The 19,377-nt window shown below is 33.5% G+C and overlaps 1 pseudogene; it reads right to left on the bottom strand.

Moving 5' to 3' along the window:
* Window positions 1-8,401: 8,401 nt before the first annotated feature.
* On the bottom strand, window positions 8,402-19,377 carry LOC128223392 (zinc finger CCCH-type with G patch domain-containing protein-like; annotated as a pseudogene).

Here is a 19,377-nt window from a genome sequence, read left to right as displayed (position 1 = left end):
CTTCATTGGCATCTGTGTAAGAATAGTGTATGATGCTGGGTGTAACCTCCAAACCATCTGGTAGGCTGGCCTTATCAGTCCCACATACAATGGCTGCTGTAGGTTTATGGTCAATCTTCTTGTCAACGTAACCTTTAATATCCATGGTGTGATTCGGATTCAATGTCAACTTGTGTGGTAAAGCACATCTGATGATTCCTAATCTATTCTTATTCTGCTTCAATGTTCTTTCTCTAATCACTATAGTTCTAAAACAAGAGTACCAAGGGTATGTTAGCTTTGCTATTTGTAAATATCTTTCTCCAAATTTCTGTCTACAATCCTCTTGAAATTCTTGCAAAATGTTAGTTCCAATAATGACTGGTGTTGAACTGGAAAATTTTGTATCTGGTGATATCAAAAATAATGCTAATTGCTTCTTACATTCCGGAATTCCAATACCATTTACTTCAACTTCAATATATCCTGAGTATGGAAGCATAGATCCACCTGCACATTCAATATTTAAGATTTCAGTCACTGGTTTTAATTCAATATTTTTAAAATGTTCTTCAAAATATGATTGTGCAATAACACTTACTGAAGAACCTGTATCCAGTAAAGCATTTACTTCCTTTTCATTTATAATAACTTTTGTTATGTTCGCTTCCCCTACTAATGCAGGACCCTCCTTAATGTTCTTTGTGCCCTGGTCCGGTCCATCACACAAGGCACCTACGCGTTTAAATTCTCTGTCTGTACCGCCCGTGGGTAGGCTGCTGTACAGTCCTTTACATAATGATCATTGCCACCACACCTATGACAAGAGCCCCTATAATTCCCTGTCTGCTCCGTCCGAGGATATTCTGATGTGCAGTCCTTCACATAATGGTCATGTCCACCACATCTGTGACAACACCCCCTGTAATTGTTTGCTCCTATTGGGCGTCCAGGTCTGTAAGTTCCTCTGCCTCTACCACTACCTCTGTAAGAAAAATAAAAAAAACAAGTGTGCGCAATCAATTGTCAAAAATCAAAATATACAATACACATAATTGAAAATAAACTAAGTAAAAAATCAATTTCAAAGTCAAAATAAAATTAAAGAAATGTAATGTCTAAACAATAAAGTCACCCGTAAGAACTATAATCTAAGTATTTAAGTCAGACAAACATGAGTATCTAACACTGCTTAAGAATATGCCGTTAATAATCAACTTAATTTGAAACAACAAACACTAGGTCAAATGATTTTAAATGGAATTTAAGTATGAACAATTACATGAACTATTCCACAAATGCACAAATCCAACAATAATTGTTTTTAACTGTATAAATCTAAATACCTAATACAAAGTCTAAATAAATATTTCATCTATCCATGCAAATAATAATTGCAGAAAAATATTACAATCCAAATTCAACTTTATCAGTGTCCCCAATCCATAACCAAATCAGCTGATTTCTGTCAAAAATATAAAGTAGCAACAATGTGTGTAATTAAAATTCAACTGCCTGAAATTTGGTTGCTAAATAATGTATACTCAAGATATGATAATATCCTAATAATGATTCAAGAAATTATTATAAATTTTTCAGTGAACAAATAAAAAATCATGTCAAATGTCTGAACAAATTATTCTCCTAACCCAAAAATGTCTGTCATGCACTTTAACCTATCGTAAAGGTCAATATCAGGGTCATCCAATCAAAATGCTCGACCTGCACACACCCTCCCAAACAGCCAATCAAATCAGAATTTGCTCAATTACGTCACTGACACACGGGTTTTCCGTAAATTGTGTATCGAGTATTGATTTGTCAATGAAACAAAAGTACCGTTTGATTTACACCAGCCAAATATGTAAATGAGTGTTAACTCATTCAAAGATACTGTTTACAGTCGGAAACTTTACTGTCTAATGGATATTTAATGAGAAAAATAGTGTTCACAAAGAACCGTGTGAATGAAGGATTTTCTCAGACTAACGTTATCTAACTAAAGATTAATTCTACATGATGCTAAACAATAATCTTCCGTGTATACATGTTTGTTTACACCTGAGTAGAAGGTAAGCTTATCTTTTTATCAATCTAATAATATTTAAAACGTAAGAATTCAAAAATAGCTGTACTGAATGACTATCTAATGAAAAATAGATGCTTAATTATATCTTTAGAGCATTAGTATGTGATCACTCTTTCGACAATATGACACTTAAAATTTTCACTTCTGCAGCTATGAAAAATGCACAATTCTAACTGAACAAAAACAAACAAATTATGTTTTACACAAAATTATGGCACTCACAGTTTGTTGTATTTTGGCCACTAGATTATATTAATAAATGTCCTATATCACAAAATAACAACTTCCATAATGTTCACGCACGTATAACAAGTCCTACAGTCAATAAATCCTGGGTTATTGATGGATGGATGAAGATGATGATGATTCTCTGATGACGTCACGTCCTGTCCTGAGTTCGATCTCTTTCCGGTCCTTAACAGAATGGTATCACAGATGCACACCAGTCACGTCCTGAGTTCAAACTGTTTCCGGTCCTTAAGGGAATGGTATCACAAATGCACGCCTGCCCTGGGTCGCAACGACTCCAACCACTAATGAAAATGTCTCTCACAATATGTTTGTGGGGTCAACCAGTTTCCCAACGAAATGGTAGATTCTGGGCTACGAACCACTTTCGGCCTCAAACGATGGTCTGTTCTGGCTCCTGTCCCGGGTCGCCTCTGTCTTCCAACGATTAAGAAACGACTTGTTGGGCGCCACGTTGTAATAGGGTAGTTTTTCTTATGGCCACGACTATATTAACGGTCTAACTCAGCAGTTAGGGTTCAGTGTAGTTGATTAACACGTCGGAAGTCTTTAGGGGCTTTTATTACATGTATTATAAATCCACAGCTCTGAAAGTATATAAACATCAACTTAAGCATATCACACAAGAGTTAACGATTAATTCAGTATATTTTCTATAATACTTTGAGAAGTAATATTCCTCATAATTAATACTATTTTCTAGCGGCCATACTATTACATAATATAATCATATTAAAACAATACAAACATCATATACAAAACAGGTACAAACACATTTCACATCACATTACATATAATCTAACTCACCAGCTGTAGGCCAAACTGCCTTTATATTCTTCCTGACACATACATTCAACTGGTGCCGCAATTCTAAAATAAGTGGATTTATTTAATATTACTTATAATATTAACATGCAAGGTTGAATCACTATCTTTACCTTTTAGAAATATTATAACTATCATATTTCCAACTTACTAAATACTTAGATACAGCTGCTCAAATGTAATTAAAACAATTACACTTCTTAATAAACAATGTTCTAGAAATACTAGGTTCTAGAAGTATAACTAATAGACTAACCTTCAATATCTTTTCCCGCCAATTCCAACAATTACATACAAAGTAAAATATGATGTGTTCGCCTTGAAAACAAAGAACCGAATGATCCAGTGTTCCCACCAAAAATGTCAATTTAGGGATTATAGTCACAGATGACCACACAGCAATTATATTTTAAAATTACTAAGAAAGACAACTCTGTAAATAACATCAAAGCTGATTTGCTTGTTTTCTCCCTTGCATTACATCAAACTCAAAAATAAAATGTAATAATTATGAAACTTGGACTTTGTTACATTTCTTTTTCTGACCATCCATTTACTAGTAATGTTCTGACCAACAAAACAAAATAAACAAATGATGTTCGTTAAACATTATGTCCTCTGAGCGCCACTTTATCGGCAACATTTGCTGGACTGCATGAAGGTGTTTTTGAAACACTATGAGCGTCATTGACTTTTGACCGTCAGATCCCAAAACAATATGGTAAATCTATTAAACCAGTACAATTAACGTATGATGTTTCAGATAATAAGGCAATTCTCAAATTATTGTACAGTCATAGTAACCCAAATAACACTGACTGTGATCTTGATCTTTAACCATCCAACACAGAAGCAAAACATATACCATTTATTGGATGAGACAAATCTACAAATAAAGTGGCATGGGCCTTAGGCCAATCCTTTTTAAGTGTTTACACTGACAGCATTGATCAAACATGATTGGATGTGACCTTGACCTTTGACCTTCTGGTACACAGGAAATAGGGCACATCTTCTGGTCAGGTACATGCTAAAGTACGAGCAAAGTTTTATCATAAATAAGGCCAAATTGCAAATATACCGTGTAGACAACACATGGTCAATACAGATGCAATGACTGAACTTTGCAAAATTACTCAGATTTGTCTTCAAAAGATGCCAAGAAATGTTTAATAGAAATTATGAATTATGTTTGATATTCATGTTTAGTAAATATAATTAAGAAAGGTTTTAGGCCTTAAGTTAGTATTCTTTTCCCCGCCTTTTAGAAAGAGGCTTAGGTAATCGTTGTACGGCCGTCAGTCATATTTTGAGCTCTTTTCCGAATTTCGTACACCACACTTAGGATTAAAATGAAACAAAGGTGACATCATTTACACATCCACTTATATTTACACAACTTATCATTTTACTTAAAAAAACTTATGTCAAAGTTAGTATAACAGTGTAAGGCGAACAGTTTGGTTTGCACCCACCAAACAAGTTCACACTGCTAACGGAACTATTCATTATCCCTATCTTTTCCAAACTTGATGAAAATGTTTATTGGAATACTATAGTGGACCGGTTTGATAACCTGATTGCTTCAGAAATTCGTCAATAGCCTAATTTCTACCTAAATTGTTACAAAAATGACATAAAACTGGAAAAGTTATCCACAGGTTATATTTTCGCTACCTTGCAGTTAAACTTATTTCGATTGGGCAACCTTAAAAAATGGATAACTATTAACTGATCATAACATTTCTTTTTTAAGGACTACCCCAACAGTTTTGGGGCAATTGTTCGAGCAAAAATCATTCTTGACAAGGTAATAGTTCTGTATCCTGATTTCTGGATTGTTTTTAAAATCAAGATCATGCTTTACAATTGCTCTATGAAATATAGCGTCTTTGTTTCGAAACTACCGTAACTGAATATATTTTCAAATACAAGATTTAGAACCAGAGGAGACATGGCCATTCTACTTTATTCATTTTCGATAATAAACCAACGTCCTAAATTTGATTCATATAACTGTTAAATCCTTTGTAAAAGCAAAACATGTAGTTTACTCACTTTGATTTAATTTCAATAACAACAATCATGTAAACAATAAGGTCATAACTATTTGATTAATCTCATTTAACAACATTTCATTTATTGTTTTACCAACAATTACTAATTCTAATATATCATATGATAAGAAAAAGCGTTTCCAATTAAAACAAGATTTTTTTATTTCATTGCATACTTTATAACAACAGGTGAAATAAATACCTTATAACAACAGGTTTAGTAAATCCCTTTTCACAACAGGTAAATTAAATACCTTATTGCAACAGGGGAAATAATTTCTTCATAACAACAGGTAAATAAATTCCTAATTACAACAGGTAACATAAATTCAAGTCTCAACAGTTAAGTTAAATACTGTTTTACAAAATGTAAAAAAGATACAACAGGTTACTTAAACCTTACTGCAATATGAAAGCATAAATGCCCTACTGCAAAAGGTTAAATAAATACCGTATTGCAACATCTTAAACACATTATTACTACAGATTAAATAAAACTTATAACAACACATAAATAATTACCTTATAAGAACAGGTAAAACAAATACCTTATAACAACAGGGCCAAATGGCGGTCTTTGACCATCACAATTGCGATCATATCGCCGATAATGACATCAATCCCGCAATTTATAACTTATATTTACACCAACAGTGCTTTATTTATTCCAAGAATTGTTAAAAAATACTTCAATTCATTTAAGAAAATCTTTTGGTAATCCTTTCTTACCCATTCTGTAAATAGAACGACACGACTGTACCGGAAACTTTTTTATCAAATGACGTCACGATAACGCGGGAAAAGATCAACCGCTTGAAATCACTTCTAAACGTAAAATTGAAACACTTATGGCAACGATACATTTATTATATCATTATTTATCACTTTCCAAAAATGTTTATTTATATTTTACGGCACCTGCTGACACAATACAAACAATAACAAGATCAGAAATTGCCATGTATATTGTTATGCGATGAATTGCGATCCGAACATATCCGAAGATGTTGCGTTCATCGATTGATAAACGCAATTGCCGAAGAGCAGTTCATTTAAGGAATGGAAGATGAGGTGTAAATATTTGGGCATGGTCGGCTGTTGCCTGTTTGTATTACGCTGTGTTTCTCTTGTTCATTGCCGTTTGGGCCCTTGATTCGTGCCCTCTGAAAAGGGTTTCTTTTTAAATTTGCGTGTACCTAGCTTGTCACTAATTTTGACTGCATCATTCAAAGATATTTATTTTTAAAGCTACTTTCACATTACAAAAAGTAAATTACTGAGCATTAAGGCACAATTCTTAGTATTATAGGACTCGTGTGTTCGACAAAAATCAAGTCAATTATGCAACTGGCAATTAAAGGCCACATGGAAAAATATAGAATATACAAAAAACAATACATGTGCATGGAGAATGCTTAATGCTTAAGATGTATACTAGAACATATTTACTAAAATTTGCACAGGTCTAAATTTAACTTAAACTGCACATATTTAAGCTTAGTCATTAATTGCTTTCTAATGAATTATCCTAAATGGACAAGTTTTCGAAAGTATCATGTTTATTTTATTTCTGATTGACTTCCCTAATTGACACCACTTATAAACACCAATATTTGTGCTAAGCTTAACAACCTCATGACGTTGTTTATCTTTTCAATTCGGTCAACAAATTGTTAATTTTGGTTATTTACAGAGAACTTAGTTATTATGTATTCATATTTTTTATTTCAGTAAATTAGTACTATATTCGCAGCTCTGTTTTCCGTTTAGAATCCTCTGATTTAAAGATACAAATTTAAACAATGGTTAGTACGGTCACTGAGTTTTTTGACACAAGCTTTTATTCAAGATTTCGAACGGAAAATCGTTCCACAATCGGAATGGTAGTGCCAAAATATTTCCGTCTCCAGGCCTTTTAATGTATATTTTTTTTTTCAAAAAATATCATTACCAAGCACAAAGCAAGTGCCTATTTATTTTTTTCGAATTACAAAGTACTGCATTACCGATTCTGGTCTATGATCAGTGGGTGTTGTTATGCCTTAGAAAGACAAACTCTTACACTTTTGCGAACTTCAAATTTCAGTTAGTTTTTAGTACAATTTTTGCGGGTAAAACATTATATCACTTGCTATATGCCATGTTGTATTTAGGGTTATCGAGTGGACCAATCGTTATGGGACTATTGTGTGCACTCGGTTCCGACGAATGTGTTCAATCACCTACGCAGTGATCTCCCCTGACACGCAGACTAGATCCCTGCCACACTGAACAAGTGCAGCTGGATTTTAGCATTATACACATTTTTAATGCGTTTTCAATTGCATTTATTAGAATTTTGATTTTTTAATCAAACTTCATGTAAACAAGATATGTTTGTCAAAAGGTATGCCCCGACTGAGTGCCATGTTGTCAGGAGTGTTTGGACAATTAAATAATACATGCATGAACTAAAACGCCATATGATTTGACCTGATGACCTTAAAATCAATATGGGTCACCTACTGGTTAGGCCCAGTCTCCATGTCAAGTTTGAGCACTCATATGGGTAGGCATTGGCGAGTAATTACTGGGACAAGCTTTGGTCTACCGACCTTCCGATCGACATGTGAAAAGCAATATACCCCTTCTTCTTCGAACGGGGGTGATACATTTTGAAATCTTTACCGATATTAAATTTTAACAGTAATATTGTATGCGTCAGGTGACTTACGATAGTCACGTGATTTACATGGTGATTACCATACTGTAAAGAAGTAACAGTGTGTGTTCTTTGGAATTTATACAGTGTATGGGGGAGGATTTCTTTATCATAGTTTTAGACGAAATATTGGCCTTCACTCTGGCTGTTACACTTTTGTCCCTAAAACAACAATTAAATACTATTAAGCAATATAATGTGTACAAAATAGTTTAACTAAAGCATAAATACTGTAACTTGCTTAATATGTAAGAGCTTGTGGTCTTGGTCTCTTGAAATGGATATCAGAAAACAGACACTACCATGATTCAAAGCAACATACATGTACTTCTTTCAAACCTAACTTAAATAGATAACTACCAATTAAAATCTGTTATAACTTGATGTTTTTTCCGACACTTTCAAATTCAGTAAACAGTATATTATTTTTTGGACTACATAAAATGTAGTCAAAACAGACATAAAACTTATTAACTTCTACCCATAATATACACACACCTCTCATTTCTTAAAAGTGATTTTTTTCAACTTCATCAATTCTTTCTGCACTGACTTCATCTCTCCACTAGTTTTCAAAAGCTGCAACGAAAACATATCATTCTATATTTATTACATAAAAGAAAAGAAAACACCCTAGTTAATATATTACACAAATAATGAATCTATAGCAAATAAGCAACATTATGATAATTTACTTCATTTTTGCAACATATTTCAGTAGCTCAAAGAACATACAAGTCTACGCATTCTACCAAATGTGAATATTTTTTTCTGTTTATTGTTTATAAAATGCTCAATAAAATGCTCAATGAAATAAAAGATCACCTATAAATACGTTAAAAGCATTTGGTTGAAGATAAAACTACATCTTGCACAATAAGAAACATAGACTCTTACCTGTATATTAATATTTTTGTCGAACTTTCTTTCAAGTCCTGCTCAGATATGTTCCTGTGTAATTTTGAATGGCCTTGACCTCCATGTGACTGTTTCCCAACTCCATGGTGATGTATAAGCTCACTAAGCTTTCCTGAGAGCAAAATGTATTCCACTGGATTCTTAATGTTAACTTTCCAGTTGCAGCCATACATGTCAACAATGTGAGGATTACTAATCCAATGAACATTAAAAATAGTTGGGCATAAAGTTAATCTTGTTTTAGAGGCAAGTGTTTTTAATAAAGCTTTTACTTTTATAAAAGAGAAAAAAATCCAAAAACATTTTCAAATTTCTATACCTTTCTTTCCTCCAAGCTCCTTATTAATAAAATCAAACACGCCTGTCTTCTGCACACTGGATTTATACTGTTTCTCAAGCTTCTTGGCAAGGTTTCTGTCAAGCTTTTCCTGCCTCTTCATGGCATCAAACATATCTCGATTTCCGGAAATCTCCTAAAGGGCCATTATTTTATCTAATGACTTCCCTGAAAAAATAGTAGCTTTATAATATAAAACTCATACAAAAGAATGATATATTGATAAACAGATTAATTAACCAGAGTTATGGGCCCTTGCTATACATGAACAAAATGTACAAGTACTAAGTGATAGTTGAATATGTTTAACAGGTTCAGGCCAAGGTTTAAGGTTTTTGCCCAACAACGACCACAACTAAGACACTGAGGCTAAAGATAACAATACACTGAGTTTTCTTCTTTCCACACCAGATGAAAACTCGCAATAACACTGACAAGCTCAAAGCAGCAAAACAACGAAAACATGGTGCATATTAAAACCGAAGTTGCATAGTTTATATTATAACAAGGATTTTTTAAGGATTCAGAGTTAAATACAAAATATTGACACTCTGACAACAACACCGACAACAGTTACAGCAAGGTTATAACAACAACACTGCCCGTTTTTTTTTTTTTTTTTTTTTTTTTTTTTTTTTCAAAAAACAAACAAGATCTGCTTTTACATATTTTAACTTCAATATATATTCTACCTTGTGGTAACAACTATATGGGGACAGGCTCGATCCTTCCTTCACCATTCTTCCCAAGCCCTTGGCCAGGTATGTAGCCCATCTTGGATAACAATCTGCTACCTACTCCCTAAAATATTGCTGTATATTATACCTCACATAAATATGTCCCTTCTTTGTATGTATAAACTTGATCGGTCCGTATATCACTGTATTTTTTTATGAAACTCCAGTTTAATGACTTCAACGGTCGATATTATTTTTTTAAGGCCAACCAATGTAATATGGACCGCTGACGTCATACAATTGGTAAGTGCGGCTTGCTATTTTCACAAAGGCAAAAACTTGTCGCAAGTAAAAATTATTTGCTTTGTTCAATAAAACACAATTAAATCGCTTTAAAGATATTGAATTTTAATGAAAAGTGTTCGGTATAATAAAAGAAATGTCACACACCACTTCGGGCCATATGGCATTATAAGGACCAGTCAGTCAGGCTAACACCTCGGTCCATATACACCTTCGGTGGCTGACTGGCCGGTCCTTGTAATGTCATATGACCCTCAGTGGTGTGTTATATGTCTTAATATGTATTGCCTTTAGCAGAGTGACTATACATTTAATGATTTGGTTGTTGAAATAAATTATTATAAAGACCAGTCAGTCAGGCTAACACCTCGGTCCATATACACCTTCGGTGGCGGACTGGCCGGTCCTTATAATGTCATATGACCCTCAGTGGTGTGTTATATGTCTTAAATATGTATTGCCTTTAGCAGAGTGACTATACATTTAATGATTAGGTTGTTGAAAAAAAAATTGAAATACTACTCTTAAGAAATAATCGCTTAATGTTCAATCTTAGTTGGCAGTTGAGTGATCTTAAAATTTCAAAATTCAATCTAAAAAAGTTTTTGGTTTAAAAGTGCTTAAAAATTCTAAACAGCCATTGTTTATTAGCTACATTGTCATGCCGTCTCCAAAAGTACTCGATTAAAGCAAAACTGATTTACCAACCTATGTATGGGCCTCCCATTGTCCAAGGTCACCAAGGCCAAGACTTGAAGGTTTCCATAGAAACACTGGAAGGTCATCCTCTTCATCACTATCTTCTCTGCTGATTAGTTAATTTGTAATGATGTCATCATTCACTGGAAGAATCTGATTCATCAACTGTAAAGGAAAACAAATTGTTTGAAGTGGCATTAACCTTCCTTTTAATACATAATTTAACAAACACTTGCAAAACCATGTGAATTAAGGGGACCGTTCCATCAATAATGTGTGAATGAGTGAATTTCATCAGTAGTATTGCACTGCTGAAAAAGTACGAAATCGCGCTTTGGATTATTGATGAAAAAGCCCTGATCATATGTTTCAACAGGGAAGTCTTTAGTATCATTACATGCTGTATCATCACCTTATATATAAATATGGACAATGTAGACTTTATGGTATCTTGTACTTACCCTTCACCAAATGTCATACAACTATTCTCCCAAACTATAGCAACAGCACTATCACTTGCTAGATTTTTTTTATTTGAAGATGCAATTTGGAAACTTAGGATTTGAGCTAGTGACCTAGTATTTATAACCAAAAAGACCCATATTTATACTTATCGGAGACATCGTTCATACAAATAACCTGATCAACAGAAACTATTCAATTTGTGTGAGGAAAAATGAACATTTTATAAATACATCAGCTTTTCCAATAAAATCTGTCCCAGAGACCTAGTTTTTGACCTTAGATGACACACTTTATCATCTAAGATTTCATGTACACAAATATTTTTAAAGTTAATTAAAATTTACATTTTTGCAAAAATATGGGTAGATATGAAATTCATGATTGGGATGTGTGTTTATAAAATGGCATTGAATTTAGTTGTTGACTACAATTGAAAGGTTTGGTAAGCATATAATTTTTCTATGACATCACGAAAGTATTTCCTAAGATTTGACCTAGTGACCTAACTTTTGATCTGAGGTGACCATATTCAAATGATTAAGACAACATATAGACAAATATTCTGACCAAGTTTCATAAAGTTTTGACAAAAATTAATGAATCTTTATGACCGTGGAATTCTTTCTCCTAAGAATTGACCTTGTGACCTAGATTTTGACCAAGGATGACCCATACCATAAAACTAACAAGATATTATGCAGACAGATATTCTGACCAAGTTTCATAAAGATTTGACAAAAATTGTTAAAATTATGACGTGGAAATATATTTCCTAAGATTTGACCTAGTGACCTAGATTTTGACCCGGGTTGACCCATATTACAAAATATGCAAGATATAATCCAGACAAGCATTCTGACCATGTTTCATTAACATTTGATAAAATTGTTGAATTTATTGCCGGGAAATATTTACGATGTAACCTAGTGACCTAGTTTTGACCCAAGATAACCCATATTCATATATATTCAAGATAACATGCCGACACATAATTTGATTAAATTTGATAATTATTAGATTAAAATTCTAGATTTTATTACATAAAATTAAAAATTGAATGCATAATTGTTAACGCACACCCAAATGCCCGACCGCCCGACTTGTTTTCGCCAATCTATAACCCGTAATTGTTCGATGAAAATTCCGGCTAATAATCCAAAACCAATCAAACTGTCTTAAGTTTTTGATTCCCTATCTGACATATGTAAGTTTGATATGTAGTCACAAAGCTGTAGTCACTCCATGTACTCTGATTTCCCTCTTGTGAAAGACCACACTCCAGTGCAACACTGTGCCACCAATAAGTAACCTAGCCTAACTTTCCTAACAATTGTTCAGGCGCAAAAGAGCTGGGGCCGCAGGGGACGCTGTTGCAGCCCCAATATTCTGGTTAGCAACGGCAATGGGGCGGCGAATATTCAATACTGACTTTCGTTAAAATCGTCTTTACATAAAGTTTACATTAATACCAGTCTAACACGATATTGAATAGGTCACCATGTCATGATTACACTATCTAGCTCATTGGTGTGTGAATGGCGTGAAAACAGTCGGCGGATTAGTAAAGATGGATAAGTGGATGAAAAAGAGGCAACAAGACAATACTTATTTGATAGTGATAATTGTATGTACTCGTTAAATAAGAATTGTCAATAGCCAACACAATGTAACACGTCACATTAAAGATTAAGTCAAATATTGAAGTCCCAAAACAGCCTAAAAAATTTAATTTCCAAAGAGATCTTTTCGCATAAAAACAATTGAACACAGAGCATTCATCTAAGGTATGGAAAAGGTTGCAATAGTTCCAAAGTCACTTGTGGCTTCACTATGAAGAGGTAAACTGCGCTAATTTGATAATAAACATTTATTGTGAGACTGCGTGAGTACCAATATTTGAAAGCAAATAAATACTTGTGCATTTATGATTGCACCCTAATTTATATGTCGCTGTTGCTCATAATCTTATTTGTTATACTTGCATGCGACAGATCGTGGATCTGCTTTGCATATGCATGATGCGGTGAAAGGCAGAAAGATTGGCAAAACGAAGGTGTAAAACAAAACCTGAACTCACTGAGAGTGGAGTCTTTCAATGCTTAAAATGTTAAAATGGTAAATCTGTGAGAGTGCAGCTTTAAGTCCCTTATAACAGGATTAAGCTAAGATCACTATTTTTTTTGTTTTCAATATTTTGCTTAACATTCACTTCTTTTAGAGTTTTTATACTTATACACAATAAACCATTTTTGATTTATCAAAATTCAATTTAAGTATGTATTTTGGCTAATTGAAATAAGGTACTTAAGCCTGTTACCGTAAGTTTCGAGAAATTGGGGCCAGAAGGTTTACTCATGCTACCTGTGGTCAGGCTCAATGTATTCTCTCAGGTCTTCCAGTTCCACCAGATAGCCGTAGCTTAACATGTACAGATAGACGTAAATTCCATAAAACTAAAATCTATACAATTGAACTGTTCTATAGATATGATCATAACTTAAATAAATACTACATTTATTCAAAAATCAGGCATTTTGTTCACAATTGCATAGAGTTTGTGTAAACTTTTTATAAATAATATTAAATACATTTTTATTTATATTCATTGTTAAATGTATGACTACTGCAGTTGTCCCTGTAATTTCCTCATTATCATATATTTTAAATTCCATTATTATAATATACATTTCAATACTTTGAAGCTGATATGCAGGTGTACCAATAGGTTTGCATTGTTACTGCTTCAAGGTTTACTATAAAGTAAAACTATGTGTACAAATTGGTCCAGACCGGGGTTTTTGTTTGGGGGTTTTTAAGCCCTGATGTGTACAGTCACTTAGAAAAATGATACCTGCAATCTTGGTCAGTGAATCTACAGGAACCGGACAGGAAGTATTTACAGGGCAACAATGCGGAGTGAGTAAGGTTGCTGAACATCACCTGTACTTGCAAATAAAAGGTTCAATGCCAATGATTGCCAGCTATTTGTTATACAATTTTTTGAATGCAGAGTAATGGTCCATGTTATACATTTGCGTATTGTCTTTGTCAATGCCTGTACTAAGTTGCCTTCCATTATGTTGAACATCAATTGGGTTATGGCCAATTTTTTTCCTTTTTTTTCAAATAGTATATATGAAGCGTTATTTAAGTCGCAGTTATGGACCTTACTATACATGTGCGTATTGTATACATGGCAACATTTCTCACAAGTTTTATACGAGTGTCTTAAATGTTGTTTGAGTAATGGCCAAGGTTAAAGTTTTTTCATGTCTTTTTGTCAAAAAAGGGGGTACAAGTCAATAATGATTCAAGGTTTACACATGCATATTGTCTCTGGCAACTGACAAGCTAAAAAGCAGAATTAAAAAAACAAACTGTTTACTTTTGCTTTTAATCATGAAAATGAAGAACATGATTCATTCTTACCCGTTTAATGAATGATCTTTGTTTGTTGTTTTTTTCTCAAAGTAATTTGTGAAGTAATAAGAAGTCAATGCACCAATTTTATAGTAATAGTCAAGGACTATATTTCATCTAGACTTTTGTACATAAATCAACAGTCATAATTCTACAGTACATGTAATTATAAGTGTATGATTAATGTATAACCTTTGGCATTTCAGTATCCAAGCCTGTCTCCACCCCTGCGATCAGAGCATTCCCGTATGCCTTCTCTCCCCAGTCGTGCGAGTTAGGTGCCTGACTTCTCGTGCCAACAATATCCTTATAGTGATCATTTACACTCTCTCCTGATGATACATGTTATTCTTCATTACATCTATCTAGTCCTTCATACACTTTTTTGGAATTATTTTTGGTTTCTGCACAATCTTGACTTGTGGTGACATCAGTACCAAGCATTTCCTGTAGAAACAAAAGAGAAAAATAAAAAAAAACATTTCCTGCAAAAATAATAATTTTGAGATAAATTCAAGATGATGTCAATAAATCAGTTTAATGCATCCAATTTATTAATGTTTGTATCAATTGATGCTTGATGATAACTTATATGTAAAAAAGAACTAAAATACATTAACATATAGCTCAAGTTATTGCAATTTATATTTATTAGCATTAGTCAAGTTATTAATGTGTGTGCGTGTAATATGTGTAGGCTAGGTGGCTGTGGAGGCTGTTGAGTCGTGGTAGGTTTGTTCTTAGTAAATATTAAATTTTAAATCACCAAGTAAATTGAAAGGACATGGGTGGAAATTACCACAAGCCCACTGGCAGTGTTAAAAATATTGATACCAAGCAGTAGTATAAGAATAAGCACTTGTTCATCCAAAAGCATATTATTAGTTACTGGAGACTCCTATGGAAAAGTACTACTGTTAGCATATATTTTCTTACTGATCTGATGAAATAGTATTTCAATATAAACATATTTTATCTCAAGCTTGATAAATGCAGAAATACTAGAAATAAACATAAACAGAGTTCATTAATCAAAATTAAGTCAAAATTACTCTAAGCGATATGAAAAATTGACTGTTAACAATTCAAGATATGTAGCTGCTTCATTTGTGAAGATATTGATTGTTTGTGTAGAATCATTTGAAATCATGAAATTTTCGTCATTGATCCTGAAATGTCCCGTTTTTTTCAAAAATAAGCTCATATAAATAGATTTTGATATGCATGTTTAATGATCAGTGCTTATAAAGAATACCTGGTAATTAATTATTACTGGAACTGTGACTAACAGATGTTGAATACCGATAAGGTATGTTGTCTTCTTTAAAGTGGAAAAAAGAAAGTACAATATCTGTTGTAGTTGTTTATAAAAACAAAAGAAATAAACTACCCGAAATGCTGCATATTCATTATCCAAACTTGTTGATCCGCTTCTCCCACTGTCATATAAACTGGCTTGTTGTTTTATAAGGAGTTAATCTCCTTTGTATCAGAACTGCCACTACTACCATCCTTGGAATCTATCTCTTTCAATAACTGGCTTTTCACAGTAGACTCCCTATAAATAAACGAAATTAATTTGAAAGCATAACACATAAATACTTTATTTACATAGTTTATATAGTTAAAATGTGAATTATTATATAACAAGAAACTATTATTACTTAATGGTTAGTTACCTTAACACTTTACTTGTCTCTTTTTTACAATCAATGTAAAAAAAAATCACTCGACAAAACAGTGCCACTTATGCAGATGTGACAAATTCGAAATGCAACTGCCTTCAACAATTCAACTTTTTATTAAACAAGAGCTGTCACAGAGACAGCGCGCTCGACTATTCCGCCGCTTTTCAGTCCAAGGATTGAAAAGTTTTGGCGAAACATGCATGGATCACTGTTTAATTATATTTCAATGCAATACATGATGTGGTGAGATATTAACATAAATGTATTTACATGGAACATTTTAACCAGAATTTTTTTAGTATAATAATAAAGGGCCATTCTTTTGCAAAATACAGTTATCTAACTTGGTAATTCAATTATTTTGGGTGGTTGAATAGCATTGTATAAAGTCTCAATGCAATACATCAAGTAATTGCTGAGATATTATTCTATGTGTGATTACATGCAAGACCTTAACCAGAATTTCTAAGTTGCAAAAAAAGGGGGCAAAAATTATATAATATGAAAGATAGAGTTATCTAACTTGATTAAAGAATAAGGTTGAATGGTTGTAAGCATGTGCATAAAGTTTCAATGCCATACATGATGTATTTGCTGAGGTATTGACTTAAAAGTGGTAACATCCTTAACCATAATTTATATGACTAAAGAAGGGGCCATTATTTGAATATAATGCAAACTAGAGTTATCTTACTTGGTTAATTAAGTGGGTTGGATGGTTGATTACCATTGTATGCAGTTTTAATTCAATATCTCAAGAATTTGCTGAAATATTAACCTTTGTGTGCTTACACGCAAAACCTTAACCAGAATATCTTAGTTGAATAATAAAGGGCAATTATTTACATTAGATGCAAACTAGAGTTATCTTACTTGTTTAATGAGGTAGGTTGGATTGTTGAGAACCATTGTATCAAGTCTAAATGCAATACCTCAAGTTGTTGCTGAGATATTAACCTCTGTGTGCTTGCACGCGAAACCTTAACCAGAATTTTTTAGTTGAATAATAAAGAGCAATTACTTGCATTAAATGCAAACAGGAGTTATCTTACTTGGTTAAATAAGTAGGTTGGATGGTTGAGTATCATTGTATACAGTCTCAATGCAAAACCTCAAGAAGTTGCTGAGATATTAACCTATGTGTGCTTACACGCAAAACCTTAACCAGAATTTATAAGTCGAATAAAAAAGGCCTATTATTTGCATAAAATGCAAACTAGAGTTATCTTACTTGTTTAATTAAGTAGGTTGGATTGTTGAGTACCATTGTATCAAGTTTCAATGCAATACCTCAAGTTGTTGCTGAGATATTAACCTATGTGTGCTTGCACGCTAAACCTTAACCAGAATTTCTAAGTCGAATAATAAAGGCAAATGTGCTTGCATGCAAAACCTTAACCAAGGTGTGACGCCAACGTCGACACTTGGGTGAGTAGTATAGCTTTCCATATTCTTCGAAAAGTTGAGCTTAAAATGAATATAAGGAACCCAAGACCACAATGCATTTTATCCAGGATTATGGTGTGACTTATAAACCTTTACGTTGGTTTAACAGTTATCAGGCAGTGTTTGTCTTTTGAAAAATTGAGGCTGTTTTTCAACAAAATGGGGCCTCATTCGCAATCATAAAACATATACTTTATTTTTCAATTTCTGTAAAATATGCATCCCAAAACTGTTATGGTATGGAAGAAATGGTGGTAAAAACCCCATCCCATTCTTCTATTTTTAGTGTCTGTTTTTTCGTGTTCATTTCTAAAATTCGAATTCACGATTTTAGTCGAAATGACACACTTTTCCAAATCCCAAGCCCCTGGGTTTTCCAAAATGGAGAGTGAAAAACACTGTCAGGGTGATTCAGCTGCCTGTTAATTCACGTTGTTGAATTGTATGCATTTAACTGAATGTTAAAGTTGGGTTTTACGAGGTATGTTTACCTTGTGTCAGGTTCACAAGTTCATTGCGGTCATTTCTGAGCACTTCTAGATCTGGACTGGATCCAGCTGCTTTGAAGGCTTGTTCTACTTGATGCAGCTAAAATTTGAGGTAAGTGATACATGCTATATTATTTTTTTAAGTTTCCAAGTATTTTTTGCATTATTGAAATTTCTTTAACCTGCCAACATCGTCTCTGTGGCCAAGTGGTAAGGGCATCCGTCTACAGAGCGGGAGGTCGTGGGTTCCATTCCTGGCCGCGTCATACTGAAAGATGTACAAGTAGCTCCCTTTCCTGGCGCTAGACATTTAAAGGCTAGTGCTTGGACAAGTGATGAGCTCAGTACTGGTTTAACCCAGGAAAGTTGTACCTTGTATATTGGTGCTTTACACAGAGCATTTAAAAGAACCAAGGGGTCTTTTCAAAAAAGAGCCAGGTTATCCAACCACTGTCTCTTCCACATGCTGTCCTTGGCTAAAATAAAAAAGGACCCTGTTAGAAATAAGTGCTTGAACCTTCACAGATTATCCGTGACCGAAAGGTCTAAAGAAATGCAATGTATATACATACATTCATACAAACATTTCCTCTTTGGAATTGCCTATTTCCTTAGAGCCAAGAGACAACACTGAACGAGAGGTTCTTGATACAGACTAAATGGAGGTCATTGAGACTTTTAACATTCTCTTTTTGCTTGGTACTTGTATTCGAGACGGGGAAACAGAACAAATGTCAAATAAAAAAAGTATCCTAAAACTCTCACTTCTTTTTTCTTCAATCAGCTAGGTTCAATGATAATGCCAGGGCTTGATATTTGGTTACTTATCAGAACTGATCATTTTAAACTTTTTACACAGAAATACTTTTTTACTATTCAAAAACCAAAATAATACGACTGTGACTCTATGAACAGCTGAAATAATATAATTTCGCGACCAGATAGAAAATTCGATAAGGCAAACATTTTATCTATCTTTTGAACTTACTTGAGATTTGTAGGTCTCAAGTGATGAAAGGAGTTTGTCTTCTTCCAT

Source organism: Mya arenaria, chromosome 17, assembly GCF_026914265.1.
Source record: "Mya arenaria isolate MELC-2E11 chromosome 17, ASM2691426v1".
NCBI lineage: Eukaryota > Metazoa > Mollusca > Bivalvia > Myida > Myidae > Mya > Mya arenaria.
Note: the sequence above shows the minus strand (reverse complement) of the source record. Positions and strands in the feature narration are given on the sequence as shown.